We start from the raw sequence: 20,919 nt of genomic DNA on the forward strand, positions 1-20,919 counted from the left end.
ACATTGGAAAATGTGTGTAGCATTGTTAAATCAAAAATTTACACAATGATATATACAATGATTCCGATTTTGTAAGAAGCAAGATATAGGCACACGTGACTGTGACACACGTGTGAGCAGACAAGCATGTTCATAGAATGGAGCACCGGGAGACCTGCGTCAGCATGTGCACAGTGGCAATCTGCGAGTAAGATGATTACAGATGATTTTTAGTTCTTTTTTGTACTTCTCTATATTTTCCAAATTTTCTAATATAAACATATTTTGTTTAATTAGAGAAAAAGGAATATATATTATTTATAAACTAGGAAATCTCTTCTTCCACTACAAAATAGTAAAGTCATCTGATGCTGATATAATGTTTAACTCTAACAATGAACTCTTATAGTGACTCATAAAAGTATACATTTCTGCAAAGCTTTTAAAAAGAAATTTGGCAATATGTATTATGAGAATTAAAATTCTTCATACCTTTTGACCAATAACCCCACTTCTGGAACTTATTTTAAACTATTCATCCTAGATGCTTGTGGCCAATGATATACACAGCATTAGTTAAAATAGCAAAAAAACTGGAAATAACCAAAATGTTTAACAATCAGGGATTGGTTAAAAAAATTATGACATCCACTCAATGAAATATTAAACCCATGTTAAAATGATGTTCGCTCAGAAATCTTGAAGATAATGGGGAAAAAATCAGGATGTAAAATAAATCCATAGAATGGCCAACACGTACAGATTTGAGTGTACAAGCCCAAGGGTGAAAAAATATTGTTATAGATTGATTTCCCTTTTGAGATATGTTGCTCAGAGTGCTAGAAACTTAACCTCAGAATCCAGAGCTCCTTCCTTTCTCCTCAGTATCAACAGGGCACTTGGGTATCCATGGAGAAGTCCACCCCTAAGTCTGACCATGGTCCTCATCTCCAGCCAAAGCCAACTTCCAATCATGAATGCTGCTTCCAAACCACAGCGAAGGCACAGGACGTTCAGCGAGACTCATTTAGGCTTTGTTGCCTGGACACACCCGCAGGCATTTCTTCCCTGTAATTTTAACACCTCCCCAGGTCCAACGTGGAAAATAGGAACAAGCTTCTCCTCTCTCAGAAGTGACCATCTGTGTCAAGTTGTTGCCATTTTCCTGGGGATAAACCTGGAGAACAGGGCCTAAGACCCTTCTCTCTGGAATCCTCTGAACTTCCCCTATGTTTTCTTTCTCTTCTCCCAGGGGAAGTGTGTGTGCGTGTGTGTATGTGCGTGCGTGTGTGGATGTTGGGGAAGTAGGGGGAAGGGAAAGTTGCTATACTCCTCCAACCCTGTTCTCAGAACTCTGCTCTATGACCTCTATGCGCCTAAGCCCGTTGGCTTTTCAAACCCCAAAGCCAGGGAGAGATTCTCATTCGTCTGTTCTCTGCTCAGTCACATATTTTTCCTGACGCAATGGGCCCAGGACAGTCCAGCTGGTTGGGCAGTATTAATAACCTAAAATACTATGCTTATGTAATCATTAATAAATAGAAAGATATTAAGCACAGGGAAAAAAATCCACTAGAAGTAAACATGTTGAAATGTTAGTAGTGGCTATTGATTCTGGAGAATGGTCTTATGGGGAATTTGGCTTTTTATTTCTTCCCTCTTCCAAGTCTTTCAGAAATCTGAGACTATGAGGGGTGAGATATGTAGCAACCATTAGTGAAAGAAGGAAACCAAAAAGGTACATGTGCTGTGGGAAAAAAACACAACTGAGATGTTATTGAAAACATGCACAGTGCCAATTTTTACAATCTTTTTGAAGATATATTAGGCTAAAGTATAACATGCAGTGCATTAAGAATGCCACTGGGATGATATGGTAAGAAAAACTTGTTAAGCACCACTAGGTTATATATTGCACTGACTGTCTCCAAATACACAGTTCAGATCTCTTAAGGCTTCATTTTACAGATAACATCTGGTTGGAAAACACGTTTATTCTACCTGGTGAACTTTGAGAATTTCTATAACATGAGTATCCAAAACACTTCCAGGTATTCTGATTGTCTGGTCAGTTAGAAGAGTTTTAACAAAATGAGAAGCTTTTAATAGGATTGACCAGAGAATGTCTCTGAAGAAGCAGGCTTGAAAGTTAAATTTATAACTGTGCTGGTATTGCTAGTTTATTCACTGCTCAACTCCATGAAGTCACCAGGATCCAAATTAGCTTTCCTTTCCTTTGGCTTTGCTTATTGTACTGTCAGTTTTACAGCATTTGTAATGTGCTGTCTAATTACATGCTGGTCTAGATGAGCTTCTACTTTTGGTCCCCGCCCCCATTAAAATTAGGTGTTCTGTTTCTGACTCCTGAATAAGCAAGTTCCTATGAGGAATACTTACTTTCAGTTTGTCATTGACTGGCCGTGTGACTTGAGTGCATCATTTCCACCTTCTGGAACTCAACTTTTCCTTAGCTCCAAAATGCAGATGTGCGTGCTCCGTTTTGGAGCTTCTCTGCAGTCAGTGTGGGCTCTGAGCCTGTGCTTCTCAGTCTCCTGCACTAGGCCCTCCTTTTCTTTGGACTCATTAACATGAGGTCATCCTGGGTGCATTTTAGGGCTCCTCCTTTCTCTATCTACCTTCACTCTGAAGGTGACTCCTCCAGACTGATGGCTTTCAGTCTACTCTGTTCATGTACTGATGGCTCCCCAACTGACTTCTCCAGCTGGGACGTCCTCCCTGGAACTCCAGACCCATATATCCCCTGATGTCCCTGTTGAATATGTGACCACCATCTCTGACTTAACATGTCTAAATCAAACACCCACTCTTCCCCCCAAAATCTGCTCCACCTGCCTCTCTCTCCATTTTTGCTAACAGTAACTCCATTCTTCCAGTCACTCAGGACAAAAGTCTTGGGGTCATTCTTGATTCATTTTTTCTTTCACACACGATTTCCAATTCATTAGGAAATTCAACTGGCTTTATCTTTCAGTTTTATCTAGACTCTAGCCACTTCTCCACACTTGCACTCCTCCACCTGGGTCCAATCCGCGGTACTTCTTTCATTTGGGTTGATGCAACAGCCTCCAACTGCTCTCCTGACTTCCTTTTGTGCCCCCTACAGTCCTTTCTCAGCACAGCAGATGGAGCGACCCCACTAACACATCAGCCAGCTCTTTGCCCTCTATTCAAAGTCCTCCAGTGGCTTCGCCCTTACTCAGGATAAAAGCCAGATCCTTAGAATGGCTTCCAAAGCCCAGAATGATCTGCTACTTCTCTCCCCCGTGCTCACTCAGCTCAATGCTCCCTCGGCTCCTCTCTCTCAAACATGCCAAGCCACCTAAGGCTTCCGCCCCAGCTATACCCTCTGCCTAGAATGCTCTTCCCCCAAAGCCATGTGGCTCACTCCTTTACCATTTACAAGCCTTCACTCAAATGTCACTGCCTCAATGAGCCTTACCCCAAAAACCTCATTTTTTAAGTGCACAACCAAGTCCATCCTACCCACCCACTCCCTGTCACATTGCTTTGTTGTCTCCGTGACGCTTACCACCTTCTAATAAAACTGCTATTTTTTGTGTTTTTATTCTTAATTGTGGTAAAACACACATACCATAAAGTTTATCATCTTAACCATTTTTAAGTGTACAGTTCAGTGACATTAAGCATTCAGTGGTATTCGCATTATTGTGCAATCAATCTCCAGAACTCTTTTTATCCTGCAAACCTCAAACTCCATACCCATTAAACAAGAGCTTTCCATGCCCCACTCCCCTCAGCCCCTGGAAACTACCATTTTATCTTCTGTTTCTACGAATTTGACTACTCTAGGTATCTCATATAAGTGGAATCATACAGTATTTGTCTTTCTGTGACTGCTTTACGTCACTGGGTATAATATCCTCAAGCTTCACCCATGTTGTAGCATATCTCAGAATTCCCTTCCTTTTTAATGCTGAATAATGTTTCATTGTACGTATACCTGCACGCCTCATTTTGTTTATCACTCGTCCGCCAGTGGACACGTGGGTTGCTTCCACATTCTGGCTATTGTGAATAATGCTGCTATGAGATAGGTGTATAAAGCTCTCTGACACCATGCTTTCAATTCTTTTGTGTATCTTATGTACCTAGAAATGGAATTGCTGAGTCATTTGGTAATTCTATGCTTCCTCTTTTGAGAAACTGCCATACTGTTTCCCATAGCAGCTACACCATTTCACCTTCCCACAAGAGCATACAAAGATTCCAATTTCTCCACCTCGCACAAATAGTTGTTTTCTCTCTCTCTTTTTTTTTATAGTACCCATGCTAACGGGTGTGAGGTGGTATCTCACTGTGGTTTTGATTTGCATTTCTCTAATGATTCGTGCTGTTGAGCATCTTTTCATGTGCTTCTTGGCCAAGTGTACATCTTTTTTGAAGAAATGTTTATTCACGTCCTTTGCCCATTTTTAAATCTGGTTATTTGGGTGGTTTTTTGTTGAATTGTAGGAGTTCTTTATATATTCTGCACATTCACCCCTTATCAGATGTATGATTTGCAAAAATGTCCTCCCATTCAATAGGTTGCCTTCTTCATTCAGTTGATGGTGTCCTTTGATGCACAGAAATCATTTACTTATCATTATTCTGACTGTTTTGTTATCTGTCTCCTCCTCTAGCATGTAAGCTCCACCAGGTCAAGGCCATGTCTCTCATCCACTGCTGTATCCCCAGTGCTCAGAACAGTGCTAGGCACTTACTGCAATTTCAAAAATATTTGTCAAAGAAACAAATGAGTGAATTGACGGATCAGAGATGTGGCCCGGGCTTTTCGAAGCTCCTAAAACACACATGCATTGCAAAAGTGGATAAAATCCAAAGCATAATTAATAGTTATTAAAAGGAATAATGCTCTAAAACAATAACTTACAAGTAGGTTTCCTGAATTAAGGGCTTTTAAAAATCTTCTCTCATAAGCAGCTGGTTTCCCAGGCTACCTGGAGAGCACGATTGCCTCTTGCTTTGGAATCCATTAAAGTGACAACTCTGGGTAAGTAGGAGTGCAAACCCGTGCCCTCTCTGCTCCATTTCCTTTAGCCCCATTATTGGCTCTCCCAGCCCCTACCCACCCTTTAATGCCTGGCCTCTCTCCCAGGCCCTCTCCTCTTTTCTGCGCTGCTCCCTATGGCCCTCTCTCAGATTTCAGGGCCTCGGCTGTGCCCCCATATCTGCTTTATGTCGCAGGTCCCAGCCCACTCTGTCAGGGATTACTTTGCCTCCATTGTTCCGCTGAGGACCACACACCAGGGTGGGCTCAGGTACCCTTAGCTCTAAGGATGCCTGTGGGAATCTGGGAGAAAGGACTGAAAAGGGACAATGATTGAACAGTACTTAGGAGGGAGTTGTTAAATGTCAACCCCGATTAATGATAATGGTAATTTAGAATCTGCTTATGGTTTCCATTGTTAGGCTTTGCCAAGAAGTTTCCGACGTGGTATTTCAAAGGGTTCCAGGGCTGGCTGATACCGTGGACCTGCTTTCTGCTGCAGGGACGTCAGCGGAGCGCGTGCATGTGGTTTCAGTGGAGTGGCATGCCCAACACAGTGTGCCCTGTCATTAACACAGGTCCTGTCCGGTCAGGTCCTCCTCATTCGTGTTCACCAGTATCCACCCATGCGCGTGCAGCCATTTAGAGACAAGAAACCTCAATTATTTTCATCATAAAAGCAAGTTGTTGAGATTGTCCCTTCTCCCTTACTCCGTCTTTTAGGTTTCTATGTTCACCGAAGGGACAAAAGAAGAAAGTAACTACAGGTCCCACCTGAGAACAATGGACTTCAGCAAGCTTTGTTGCCAGAGGAGGGTTATGAGGACGTGGTTAAGTGTAAATGTATGGGCTGCAGGCTACTGAGGTTCAGATTCTGAGCCATCTTCCTTCTAGCCTTGGATTCAGCAAGCCACTTAGTAATCTCCCCAGGATTCATTCTTCTCATCTGAAGAATGGTGACCATTGTAGAGCCTACCCTGTTGTTTGTTTTGAGAAATAAATGAGATACTGCACGAAAAACTCTAAGAACAGTGTCTGACACGTGTTAGTGCCTGACAGATGTTAGCTATTATTATCTTTGCACAATTAGTGAAGGGCCAGGGGTCCCCTCCTTTGGAAGAGGGTTACTCAACCTCATCACCATCGACATTTTGGGCCTGATAATTCTTGGTCGTGGGAGGCCGGCTGCATATTGAAGGATGTTTAGCCACATCCTTGATCTTTACTTACTAGATGCCAGTAACAAACACCTCTCCTTTCCCCTGGTCCACCTCCCCACCCTACTTATGACAATCAAAAATGCCTTCAGACATTACTAAATGTCCCTGAAAAGGGGTGGGAGGAGGAAGGGCAAACCTCCCCCAGTTGAGAACCACTGCTTTAGAACAAGCAGCAAAAATTATATAAATGTGCATATCTATGGCTATGCCCACTGGGCAAAAGCAGTTTTCCTTAATCTGGGGATTTCAATACTCCCAGAAGGGCTTTGGAGAGTTACAAGGATCATAGAAAATGATCCCAACACACTTCCCATCCTTGCAGTCCTGGTTGGTCACTTTTAGTACCTCCACCCAGCCTTCATCCCTCCTCTTCACAGCGTGGCCCACCTTTCCTTAGCTCGCAGCTGGCTCAACTCCCACCAAAGAGGAGGCAAGACCGGCTGCTGCAGGTGGGGAGGTGCGTGTGTCCCTCCTTGCACGAAGCCCGGCACATCCAGGTGCTTGATGAAAGCTTACTGAATGACAGCCAAAGAGGTGCATCTGAGTGCTTTAGCTCAGTTTCTTCTTCTTCTTCTTTTTTTTTTTTTTTTGGTGAGTAAGGTTGGTCCTGAGCTAACATCTGTTGCCAATGTTCCTCTTTTTTCTTGAAGAATATTGTCACAGAGCTAACATCTGTACCAATCTTCCTCTATTTTATGTGGGATGCTGCCACAGCATGGCTTGACAAGTGGTGCTATGTCCATGCCCAGGACCCGAACCCGCCAACACCAGACCGCTGAAGCCAAGCACACAAACTTAACCACTACACCACCAGGCTGGCCCTTAGTTTCTTTTCTTTTCCCATTTTCTGTTTGGTTTTGGCTGATAGAACAACATCACCTTTTCAAAAAGCAACAAATTCCACACAAAACAGAATCTGAGCCGCAGAACAGGAAAATAGGAGGCAGAGAAAAGGCCCCAGTAATGGAAGAAAAAGAGAAATTGACAAAGGAGTGATGGTGGGGTGTTCTCTGACCCCCCTCCTCCAGGGAAAAGTTTGCTCTCTTTCTAGCTGACAACACACGCCTTTCTCTATTTCAAGGATGTAATGATCAAGGGAAGAGGAAGGGGGGATCCTCCTGGAGGCTTAGACATCAAAGCAGTTTTCTCTGTCCCCCTTCCTGGCTGCCCCAAGAAAGGAGGTAAGTAGGGGGCCACCTTGACAGAGTGGCACAGTCTCCTCCAGAGGAAAGTGAGAGCTCAGAGCAGAACTCGAAGGAGAATTCGACACTGGGAAGAATAGCACCAACATCTAGCCCTGAAGCTGAGGTGGGAGAAAAAGGGAAGGGAGCATAGGGAAGCCAGGGAGACACCTGGAGATGGTCCCTGAACGAGAAAGGCAGGACTGACCCTGCAGTTCTACTTGCTGAGAGTCAATCGTCTTGGTCCTTTTTTTCGCTTGGCCGTAATCTGGGTTCAGATCAGGCCAACCAAATTGTAGCACTTGGTAGTAGACTTTTGGGTGGGAAAAAGTCCCAGATGGAAATATTTCCCTGGATTTTAATGAGGGCTAAGGAGGACTTTAGAAAGAAATACATATTTCCCTGTAAACGCAGAAATTTAGCTCCCCAAGAGAAGAAAGAAACACGTACCCACTCGCCGGTCCTCATAGCATAACAAAAAAAGACAGAAACAGAAAATAATAATTCTGAGGGGGAAAAATGGGGCGACATTGAAAGCTGAGTGACCTGAGAAGACAAAGGCAGGGGAGGGGAGTCTTCCCTTAGGTTTCCTTCCTAGCCAATTCACTAAAATGCCCCCTCCTCTTTCTTGTGCATACTGATATTGCTGACTTTCTGAGACAAAGGTGTTCTTGTTGCTCTCATCCTCTGGGAATTCCATCTCATCCATTCCTTTCTCCGTGCTCTAGCAGAGGAAGCTTTCAGACAGGATTTAGCACTGAACTGCCTAAACTAGGAGACTCCTTTGAAGAGCTCTTGGATAGTGGATTTTGCTGATGGCCACCTTGAGCTCGGGATGGAAGGTTGTAGATAATTGTCTTGTTGTCAGGAATCTATTCCTCATAACAGGGTGGGCTCTTGTTCTTCAGTTGAGCATCTGTTTACCCATTTCTTTTATAGACTTCTGCCCTCAGAACATGAGGGTGATGGTGCTAGTAACAAGACATAGGTCACATGCTGCCATCTTGTTTTGGCATCAAGGGTTTGCTGGGTGAGCTGTGGCTCAGTCAGAGCTCAGTACTGCCAGTTGCCTAGGCTTGTGGGTGGGGCAAAACCTGGCATAAAGAAGTGAGATAAGAAATAGGGACTAGGCAGACCACCAGCTTGTGGAATTTAGTATTGAACTGGCCAGAGAAATGCAGACAGGCAGACAAAGATGAGGTGGCTTGGATGTCTTAGTCAATCCGAGCTTCTATAACAAAAATACCATAGATGGGTGACTTAGGCAACGAACATTAATTTATAACAGTTCTGGAGGCTGAGAAGTCCAAGATCAAGGTGCCAGCCAATTCAGTTCACAGTGAAAGCCTGCTTTCTGGTTTGCAGATGAATGCCTTCTTACTGTATCTTCACATGCGCAGGTGGGGAAGGTTGGGAGGGAGCAAGTTCTCATGTCTCCTCTTATAAGGGTACTAATCCCATCATGAGGGCTCCACTTTCATGACCAAATTACCTCCCAAAGGACCTATCTCCAAATACCATCACATTGGGGATTAGGCCTGCAACATATGGAGTTAGGGGGGACACAAACATTCAGTCCATACCATTTGGGTCACTGTCCATCAGAGTGGTTAGCTTGAAGTTTCAGGAGCAAATGAGTGCACTCCATTATTAATGATCTCCACCAGCCAGTGGACAGAGAAGATAGTATTTGGCCACAGTGTCTGAGACTTTCACTGAGGGTAACATGCTGAAGGTTATTATGAAGTGGTCAGGGTCCTGGTCACAGATCTTGCAAATGAGAAGAGTGCCCATGCCAAAGCCCATGTCTCCCACCCAGCCAATGAGTCAGGAGGAAACCCTGAAGCCTGTAATAGCTATACATCCTTATTACGATGGAGCCTTGATGGTTATCAAGATAACCTTAGATACCTTATTATGATGGAGTCTCTCATCTCTGCTTCCTCCTTTCTGTGGCCCTTGCCTGCCCCAGACTGACTAAAGACAAAGTTGTCCGGCCTGAAGATCTGGCCAAAAGGACTTGAGTAAACATATTTCATAGTCCTTGATTTATAATCATCTTAGATGACATGAGGAACAAATCAACCACCTGTAGCTTCACTGCAACACCTGGAGATCTGGTTTGGCTACAGATCACTGCTCCACTGTAAGTGCTGGCAGGCTCAACGCGGCACTCACTACAAAACACTAACTAGAACTCAGCACCCACATCATTGCCACACTGGACAGCTTGGATGGGCAAGGCTTCCCTCAGGGGGTAGAGTTTATTTTTATTACTAACCTCAAAGTATGTGGAGATCAAGAAAACTGCACTTTTTTTCTGCTTATCACACACTTTAGAAGAGCACATGGCCCAAGAAGCTGCAGCCACTACATCTGGGTCCAGAGACTCTGCTGCAGCTCTGGTTCTTCATTTATTTTTCTAATTGTTTTTGCCCATTTTAGGTTAGAAACTCCTAAAGGGTAAAGACAATGTCTTCTCCATTCTATTAGCTGTCACTGTACCTAGAGAGTGTTCAAGGCTGGCTCAATGATTCAATAATCGTTGACTATTTAAAAGAAAAAAAACTTTGCAGACTGTCAACTTGACAGATATCTCTCATGCTCTTCATTTTTCAAACATGAAACGTGGGTGGATTTGGTCTGAAAGAAGGAGAAATTTCAGTAGTACCAGGACAGCAATTTTTCAAGGCTCCATTATATTCTGTTGCTCACTTTTCTTGTTGTCAGAACTGAAGAAGCACCAGCTACACATACATCAAGATAAGAGCTGTGCTTCCATTAATTAAAGGGGAGGGTTTGCTGGGAATCAAAGAGTTTTTTATATTGCAAATGGTAAAAGGGAATTTGTTTCAGGATCTTGTTTGGTTTTTGATCGTCTGGACAGGCTTACAGAAGGAGAAAAGTGGCATTTATTTTAAAGACAAAAATTGCTTTTTCATTTCATCAAATATATGTTGCAGCTGCTTAGATACACTGCTCTGAGAGGCAAGTAGGATGAGCCTGTTCAATCTAGGTATACAGGACAGTCAGTACACTGATTAAAAAGAAGAAGAAAAACTATACTTAATGCGTCAGGAGGACTTCCAAAATCCATATCTGACTGCCTAAATGAATGGTATCCTACAATAACCAGAGGTTAATACAGTTAATAAGCAAGTGTCCATTCACATTAAGAGAAACAGAACAGGAAAACAGAGAGACTCACTTTCATCTGGTTCCTCTTTTCCAATGTGGGACCAAGACTCCAAGAGACAACAAAGTTCACCTAGACTGCCAATGCCCAAACCAGCAGTTGTTTCAGGCATCTGTTGACTGCACAACTTTATTAACTTATGTGGCCATGTAGATACCTCTCTCTGGCTCCCTCTGAGCTCATGCTCATGGACTTATGCCCAGTCTGCTGACCACTCAGCGCTATAGTGACATCTGACTGCTGCCCCATCTCAATGAAGCACTTCTAGGGAGAAGACTATGCCTTTTCCACCTTCTGATTCCTAACATAGTGTTTTGCAAATGCTAATACATTTTTACTGAGCAAATGAGTGAATGTATGGGTTTCTATCCGTAATCCAGAATGTGATTATCATCACTACAAGTTGTTCTCTTTGTGTACACAATAGAAAAAAATTGAATCCCCAGGGCAGCTTTAATTCCTAGGCTGATGTCCATCAGTGAAATACACTCCACTCCAAAGGTGCCCTTCAGATGTTAAATGTCTGGCCATGCCTGGTCAGGTCATCCTTTCTTTCAATCCCTATCAACCTTGTTTTTATAACCTCCAACAATCTCTTTGCCTCTACTTCTCTTCCATTCTTATACTCAATTATCTCCCTTCTTTGGTCACCTTTGTGCTTCCATAACATTCCCCCTATATCCTTTCATCAGTTGTAACTCTTTCTGTGGCAAGAAGAAAACCCAATCCAAATGTCTTAATTGGAAGAGAATTCATCTATTGTTCACATAACTGAAATTCCAGGGCTAGGGCTAGCTTCAGGTGTGGAGCTCAGATGACATCATGAAGACCCAGTTTTTCTCTCCCTTTATTAACTGTGCATCCCACTACACCATCTATATTCTCTGATAGGCTTTCCCTTGAGGTCGTACAGTGTCTGTAGCAGCTCCGGTTTATATCTTTTTATATTTAAGTCTAGCACAAAAGAAAGGGTCTTCTCCCTCAACAGCTCAATAATGAACCCCAGAATTGAGCCTCTTGAGCTATGTGCATACAATACACCAATCACTGTGCCCAGGCGATGAAATGCACTGCCCCCTTAGAACTGTGCCAGGGCTCAGGTTCCAGCGCTGGGGCTCAGTGCAATCAACTCAACGCCAAGCACTGGAGCTAAATGTTGAATAAGGATGGTTTCCTCAAAACATGCTCGGGGCATTCTCACCTCAAGAAGTGGGTATGAATGTCAGATGGCAAAAATAACAAACACCCACTACCATCCTAAACTGTCTTTTGATTTTCTTATCTTTTCTTGTGTCCTTGGCACCCACATGATTCCATGTATTACCTCTCTTCTTCTTTCCTTTTCTATCATATCTCTGTTGGTACCTTGGTCCCTGTCAAACACACCTTAGTTCCATTTTTGTCCCTGGCTGCTCTCTGCCTCTTCAGCAATGTCTCTTTTTCTGCCTTTTCCCTGGCCCCCAGTTTTCACCTGGATTTTAACTCAGCACCATCACCTTCAAGAATTGAAGTACCTGCTGAGAGTCAGCCTAGTATCAGAACTGTAACATCTGCTGGAACTGTTTGCTTTCTCTAGTGACCACAGAATCTCCCTCATTTTTCATCAGCTTTTTCCTTCTGTTTCCATAACCCTATCAAAACCAAATATACCCAGGCTTCCCCATCCATCTTAGGAAGCAAGACAAAACCACTTTCATTCAGCCTTGGCAGCATGCCTGCCCACACCCTTCTCCTTCCTGTTCTCTGTCCCCTCCCCCCCATCACTATCACCCCATCTCAACCCCTCCAGGCTTAAGCTCTCTCAACCTGTCTCTGCTTTCTTTCACCAAACTCATTTCTTACATCCCTGAAGTTCTGTTTCTAGGGCTGTCTCCTTTCACCACCCTCCCAAAGATTTCCTCATAGTCAAAATATTTGAGTCTTCTCTCTCCCTCAACTTCCACATCCAAACTGCCCTCAAGACCTTTCAAATAGACCCTGCAAGTGTCCCTTAGCTCCATCCCCTCCTCTCTACTCCTCTGCCATATCAGGGATTCTCTCAGAGCTCACCCGGCTCCCTTCTTCCAGTCTCTCCATTCTTCAATCTGTCCTTCCATCTAATGCTCAGAGTTAATTTGTGAAACACTCCCCTTCGGTAACAACTTTTCATGGTGAGCCAAGGGATAAAATTTATATGCTCTAGCTTTGAATTCAAGACCGCTCACATGTCCCGTCTCTGCTGTCATAATCCTGGAGATACTCTGCAGTCCAGCTGCACCTCCCTGCAAGGGCTCACGTTGATCCCTCCACCTGGAATAATGTTCTCATCCTCCCTTCTGCCACTTCTGCAGCTGGAAAACTCCTATTCTTTCTTCAAGGCCCCCATCAACCATCTCCAACTCTGATACTGGCCTTAGCCTCTCCCCTACAGGACCCCCTCCCTACCTTGAGGCAGGATTAAGCCCTTCCTGACTGTGCTCCTCTAGCATTTATTACTCTGATTTATGACTGTTTGTGATTGTCTTCAAGTGCCAGGCCACAAACACCGTGAGAGCTGCCTCCATGTGTCACTCGTCTCTCTCCCTTCCGCCTCTGGCAGTGCCTGGCACACACTGGAAGTGAGGTCTTCACCACCTCTCCATTCCCAAAGCTTCATAGGTTCCACATCTCTTCCATTCTCAAAACCATTGCCTCTAAATTTTCTCCTCTGTTCCCTTTATCTGACCCACTAGGAGCAAGAATCCACAGAGCACCCCACACTTCTTCCTAGACCTCTTTTCCCTAGAAAATCAAATCCACTTCCAAGTGCTCACTCTCAGGCTTTGATCTCGCCCCTTCTTCACATCAAGTTCTGCTTCCTCCACCTGTGCACAATTTCATTCATCTAACTAGCATGGATTGCTTATTCAACATGTTTTAGTTAATAAATACCTTTTGTCCCTGAGGTTCTTGCTAACACATGGAACAATGTGTTGTTGCCTCGCGGACCCCTCACTGACCGCCCACTGCCCTTGGAGAGGGGATCACCAGTTAGGTCACTTTTCACATTCCAATCATCTTGCTTTTTTTTGTTTTGTAACAATCTCTCCAAAATATATCCCTTTGCCTCCATAGGCACAGCTAAGTATGTGATTTATTCCTTGACAATGAATCATATGTAATCTAAATTTAGAGTGACTATATCATTTACCAACCAACCAGGACACTTGGGCAGTGAAGACAGGAGCTATTAATAGCTTCACCTGGGCCACAGGTATACCCTGCGGCCTTCCTCGGCCAACTAGTACATCTGGCCTCCCTAACTATGGCCTTATTACTTGAATTTTCCCCCAGTAGGATCCACCACTTTAAATGCTTCCACCATTTTCTGAGGTGGCCAGCACGATCTCCCAAATCTTCCTTCCCACCCCGATACTTCTCAGTAATTTCCCACTGCTTTGAGCATCACATTCATACTCCTCCTCCTGCAGTTTGCCACGAGTCAGCCTGATCAAAGTTCTTTGTTCCATCTGCTGTTAAGCAGATGCTGAAGACTCTTATTCTTTTGCTCTTTTTTCTCAAGTAATTGACGCAACTTTGGGGGCAGCTTCTGCATGTTTCAAAATAAAGTTACCCAAAATGGTACCTAGGAGCTCAGAGCTACCAGAAAATATTGAAAATTTTCTGTTCTCGGTGGTATTTTTCAATTTAACAAATCCTTTTAGTCCTAACAGTCTGAGCATTTTTGGAGCTAGGTGCCCGTTCTCACATGTGCCTGTGCGGCTCTCACCTTCCAATCGAAGCTGCTCCCTCTTCTGGTCAGCACTGAGGGAATGTGCTCAGGAAGGAAGCATCTCTCCGCGTCCTTTGAGCACACTGAGGTGGAGTGTGAGAAAGATGGTTCATCTTACTCTGGCAAGACAGACACAGAGATGCGAGATAGACTCGACTCAATTATCACATTTGCTTTAATCAGCTTTGTGAGGCTTTCACTCTAATCGGAGAGTCAGAAAATGCCCACCAACATTCTCAGCAAGTCCTGAGAGTGAGAACAATCACTTCCTTTCTCCTAAAAGCCTGCAGCCCTGCCAGCCTGCTGTATCGCTGGAGTTCAAGGCCCACCCCGCTCTCCGTCAGCTCCCCACCAGGGAGCCCTGCCAAGCTGAAAAGGAAGGAGACGGCAGTTCAGGTCATTAGAAAGAGTTGCCAAAAAGTGCTCAGAAAATGAACAATTAATTTCGGCTGTCAAAACAGATACTAGAGGAACCCAGTTAGATTTCAAGCATTTTTTTCTCTACCAGCAAATGCAAGGCTTTGTTGGTGATAAGAGATGGGGCAGATTCCAGGGATGTTTGTGGGACAATGTTACATAGTGGTTAAGATTGCTGTGGGCCTCGGGATCAAACAGCTCGGTGTGGATCCCAGCTTTGCCTTTTCTCTGGCTGTATCCACAGGCATTTGATTTAACCTCTCTGAGCCTCGATTTTCTTATCTGTAAATTGGGGTTAGTACTAGTAGAGAGGAGGAAATGGGTAGGGGGCAGGATGCATAAAAAGCACTTAGCATTGCTCCTGTCATATTGTACATGGTCAATAAATGGTTACTGTTTTTTATTATTATTGGTGGTGGCGATATTAGCGCGCAAAACTTCCTGCTTCTCTCAGAAGTTAATAGGTTCAATTTGTTTGTTCTCTCTTCCTGAATGATTAGTGCTTTGCCCAAATTTCAGAAAATTTTCTGAAGATCGATTCCTCCCGGGAACCCTCACTGGTAAGCAGCGATTTATTGACTCAGTAAAACTGTTCCACGCGAATGTAAAACCTCAAAGAAAAGAGAAATATTTTTTGTTGTTGTTCTCCCCCGGTGAGGCTGTAGCGTAGATGACACATACATAAGTAAGATGGAATTTGAAAAGCAAGAGGCAGAGTATTTTGAAAATTAAAAGTTTCTTATAAATCTTTATGAAAATGCATCTGTGTCAACACAATAAAAATAATATCCCAGCCTACTGGTTTTCATCTTCTAGCCCTGGGTAAGCATGAACTCGTTAACCCTTCTACTACTGCTCAGGGGAAAGAAAAGCCAACTGTGGCTGCTCTTCAAGCACACAAGTAAACAGTGCACTCTCGTCTCCCATGACATGAGCCTTCTCCCCTCACTGGGTCACAATTTTGCAGATAATCCAAAAAAGCAATATCTTAAAAGTACATTGTACAACACTTAATAATATTAAAAATAAATCATCTTTATAACTGGAAAAAGTAGGCAATATTTTTCTGGTTTGTTTAAAAAAAAAGCTCACCCTACATTCCTGGCTCCTCTTCCTTTCTCTAATTCCATTAACATGTCCCAAACTACTAGAAAGAATTTATGCCACTACTCTTTTTTCCCCAGTTTGATTGAGAAACAATTGACGTACATCACTGTCTAAGTTTAAACCGTACAGCATGATGGTTTGATTTTCATATATTCTAAAATGATTACCGCGATAGGTTCAGCTGACATTCACTTCTTGTTTATTAGTGATGTTGAGCTGATTCTGACTCCAAGCGACCCCGTACACAGCAAAGTGGAGCCCTGCCCAGTCAGACAATGCTCCACTGCTGTTCATAGGGTTTTCATGGCCAGTTTTTTTCAGAAGTGGGTGGCCAGGTCCTTCTTCCTAGTCTGTCTTAGTCTAGAAGCTCCACTGAAACCTGTCCACCATGAGTGACCCTGCTGGTATTTGAAATACCGGTGGCACAGCTTTCAGCCTCACAGCAACAGGCAACTGCCACAGTGTGACAATGGACAGATAGGCGGTATGATTCCCTGACTGGGAAATGAACCCAGGCCACAACAGTGAGAGCCCCGAATCTAACCACTACACCATCAGGGCTGGCTCATCTTCTCATATAGGTACAATAAAAAGAAAAGGAAGAACAAAAGAAAAACATTTTTCTCCTTGTGATGAGGAATTTTAGGATTAACTCAACAACTTTCGTGCATATCATACAGCAGTGCTAGCTATAGTCACCATGTTGCACATTACATCCCCAGTACTTATGTATCTTATAACTGGAAGTTTGTATCTTTTGACTACCTTCCTCCAATACCCCCTCCCCCTACCCTCCTGCCTCTGGTAACCACAGGTCTGATCTCTTTTTCTATGAGTTTGATTTTTTTGTTTTTAGTTTACACATATAAGTGAGATCATACAGTATTTGTCTTTCTCTGTCTGACTTATTTCACTTAGCATAACGCCTTCAAGGTCCATCCATATTGTCACAAATGGGAGAATTTCCTCCATTTTTATGGCTGAATAATATTCCATTGTATATACATACCACAACTTCATTATTCATTCACCCATTGATTGGCACTGATGTGTTTCCATGTCTTGGCCAATGTAAGCAATGCTGCTCGAACATGGAGTGCAGATATCTTTTCGAGTTAGTGTTTTCATTTCCTTTGGATATATTCTCAGAAGTGGAATTGCTGGATCAGATGGTAGTTCTATTTTTAATTTTTCGAGGATCCTCCATACTGTTTTCCATAGTAGTTGTACCAATTTACAATCCCACCAACAGTGCACAAACTTCCCTTTTCTCCACAACCATGCCAGAATTTGTTTTCTCTTGTCTTTTTGATGGTGGCCACTCTAGCACGTGTGAGGTAACATCTCACTGTGGTTTTAATTTGCATTTTCCTGATGACTAGTGATGTCAAGCAACTTTTCATGTACTTGTTGGCCTTCATATATCTTCTTTGGAGAAATGTCTATTCAGGTCCTTTGTCCATTTTTTAAATTGGTTTACTAGTTTTTTTGCTATTGAGTTGTATAAGTTCTTTATATATTTTGGATATTAATCCCTTATTACATATATGGTCTACAAATATTTTTTTCCATTTCCTAAGTTGTCTTTTCACTTTGTTGATGATTTCTTTTGCTGTGCAGAAGAAACCACAAATATATAAATTTCAGGAGTGTCAACACTCTTCTTAAAAACTGTCCAGCTTGGTAATCTATACTCATGACTATTATCTCAAAGACTGCCAATATCTTCCCAATATTCACGTTCTCCCTCCTTCCATGATTACAGAACCTCAGTTTTATTTCCAGCAATAACATGCCCAAGTAAAAGACTACATTTCCCATCCTCCCTTGTAGTTAGGTGAAACTCCATGACTAAATTCTAGTCAATGAGATGTAAGTGAAAATGTTACACAAAACTTCAGAAAGCCTCCATAAAGGTGGTTGACACTGCAAGGATTGGGGGGTGCAAGCCTTTTGTCTTTACCTTTTCCTGCTTATTGGAATATGGATGTGACAGCTGGAGCTCCAGCAGCTATATTGGACTATGTGGCACACGTGAGGATGAAAACCATATTTAAATGATGAAAATATTCTGATGACTAAGAAATAACCATATCAACCCTGAAATGCTAAATTGTGGATATTTTTTACTTTATGAGAGAAATAAACTATCTGGTTTAAGCCACTGTTATTTGTGGCTTTCTGTTTTAAGCAGATGACACACTTATTTTTGTTTTTCTCTTTTAGCCCCAGGATGAATTCTCTGCATTGGCTCATCTGAATATCTGTTCACAGAGTTTATTCTACCTAAGACAACATAGCAAGTTTGATTACAATGTTCATTCTATAACCTTTAAGATAGCTTACTAAAATATAGAGTACAGGTGAGTTTGCCCAGCAAGGATAATAAGATGAATGTCAAAACGTTTATTCTCCAAGCCATAGTTCAGTTTAGGTAGAGAAAAAAATTTTGTAATCACATGCTGCACACTAACTTGGCAACCTACCTCGTCAATAGGAGAGATTAACAATTAGGGTAAATAGCTCAAAAAACTCCAGGGAATGCCATTTTTGTATGAAGGAGATCCACTTCCTCCTCCTGAGCCTGGTGTTCAAATCTCTAATAATGTTTACCACATTGTGCTGCAATGATTTTAGCAAGTCTTCTCTTTCACAGAGACTTCCCTATCTGAGTCTATATTCTTAGTCCCAAGCACAGCCCCTGGAAAGTGGTAGATGCCCCCAAAAAGTCACAGCTCTTTAATGAATGGGTGATGCCCCTGAGTAGAGGCTCATTTGAACTACCATTTCTATCACCAATCAAAAATTAATGTAGCTTTCAAAAATCTATCCAAAAATAACATAACAATAGAGAGAATAATAACTAATAATTAACGAGTACTTTCTACATACTAGGTCATTTGTTAAGCCTGAAAAAACTCTGTGAGAAAGCTACACACGTGTGTATTTCTATATCTATCCATGCCCACGTGCGCGCTTTCAGATCACACATACTCCCTGAAGTAGCCATGTTCTTCGCTACCACAATTGCTGAAAGCCTCACTCTCTGCCAGCCGCCCCCACGGAACTGAGCTGGCTTCTGAATGTCTTGTTGAGCTTACCTTTTGGAAGAAAAATTTGTGCTGTAATCTACCTTTAGGGAACAAAATAACGTATGAGGTTATTGGGCACTCAAAGCTTGGTCCATGAAAGGAACTCAACTGTTGACATTCATAGAAGTCTACCATTTTCCTCATCTGTAGAATAAAGATCAAAGTGTTAAATAATGAACAATGTAGAACGTTTTAAGTGTGAGGCAAAAGATGCCATTTGAATGCATACACACTATTTGCAGGACTTCACAAAACACCACTGGAAACATCCAAGTAGTGAAATACCACTTTTGGTTTTATTTTTTATCATAGAAAATGCTGCAAATATCAATGACACTATAATTGCTTGGAATAACCTGGTCTTTTTATTTATCTCACTAAAGATCTTTGAGCTGGAGGCTAAGGAGGTTTTGGTTCTTAACTACGCTTAGCCTGACTAGTTCCTAGCTCTGTCCACCGACCACTGATCGGGGGCCCAGGTCAGCACTGCATTTCAGGGTAAGTATGGCTTACCGCCTACAACTAACTGAAGTTTTTATTTATTTTCCATCATTAGTAAATGACAATAAAAGTGATATTCTTACAGCACGGATCATGGGATTACCTAAAATAAAGTAATTTGTAGCAGTGTTTTCCAGCATTTCTGGGTCCAGAGCACATGTTGAAAGTGGTCGTGTTTGTGGAACACACTGGGACAAACAGAACAGTTTACTTTCGGATAGAGGTGACCTGCTTTGGGCTTGATGGCCCGAGGCCCAATATGTCAGCATACCTGTAACCCTTTCAGGGCCCATTGGTCACAGAGCTCAGACTTATAAGACTATGTATTATACTATACATAGCATGTGGATTTTATAGAGATAGAGAATACATGAAATACGGAATATATAAAGATATATATCTATGTGTACATAATAATAGGATTATATTTACCTTAACTTTCCTATTGTCAGTGTTCTTACTAGGCTGTATGTGTATCTAGATATAGATTCTTATAGAGATAAATCTAATCCTGTTATTATGTACACACAGATATATATCTTTGTATATTCCGTATTCCATGTATTCTCTATCTCTATAAGGAAAGTTTCAAAATTAAAACTAAACCTCTGAGACTTTTAAGACTATCTAAACATAGACAGGTAAATCTCGCCCCATGGAGATAACTATATTAGTTTTAAAGGAAAGGAGTGAGGACATTTGGCAGTCTGTGTCCCTTTCTTCCAACAAACTGGAGCCCATCCTTTCCTTAGAACTTACAGAAGAACTCTAAAAAGTAGGGATCAAATCAAGAATTTAAAAAAAAGTTCAGGGCACAAGCAGCTGCTGTAAGTCACTTGGCATTCCCAAGGAAATCACTAGGTCTTCTGATTCTCTCTGTCCCAAAGAGGGTCACCCAAATCTGCCACTGTGGACAGCCAAATTTCTGCATCATGGATGTATCCCATTGGGTCATTGCCCTAGGTCAAGAGTAAATAATCCGGCTTAACTTATTTTAAAATTCCCTGGACACACACTGTTGTTTTCCTAGCTGTTTTGAGGAGAAAAAGTATATTAACTAATTTCAAATTCCTGCTACTGAATAACTATCTTGATTAAGAGCTCTCAAGAGAGGTGAAAGAATAATCACTTGGAAATATGAATTCTCAAAAACAAAGCTGCATCAAGAGGTTCTCATTTCCAATCACGTGCTTGTTCTCAGTTACATTCGGGGAATTCTGCCTCTAGTCACAGATGACACTGAAATATAATAAGTATTTATTAAATTCTCTCTTTTTAAATCAAACACATTTTATTCCAAATAAGTTTGGACTTCTTGGAAGGGTTAGCATTACACCCTTTGTAATTCTGAACATCTGAACAGTTCAGAGAACCCATGACTGCAAATGTGGCCCGTTTCCTCATCCCTCAACCCTAACCCTATTCTCCCCGCTTCCTCCATAG

The sequence above is a fragment of the Equus caballus genome, chromosome 9, assembly GCF_041296265.1.
Source record: "Equus caballus isolate H_3958 breed thoroughbred chromosome 9, TB-T2T, whole genome shotgun sequence".
Lineage (NCBI taxonomy): Eukaryota > Metazoa > Chordata > Mammalia > Perissodactyla > Equidae > Equus > Equus caballus.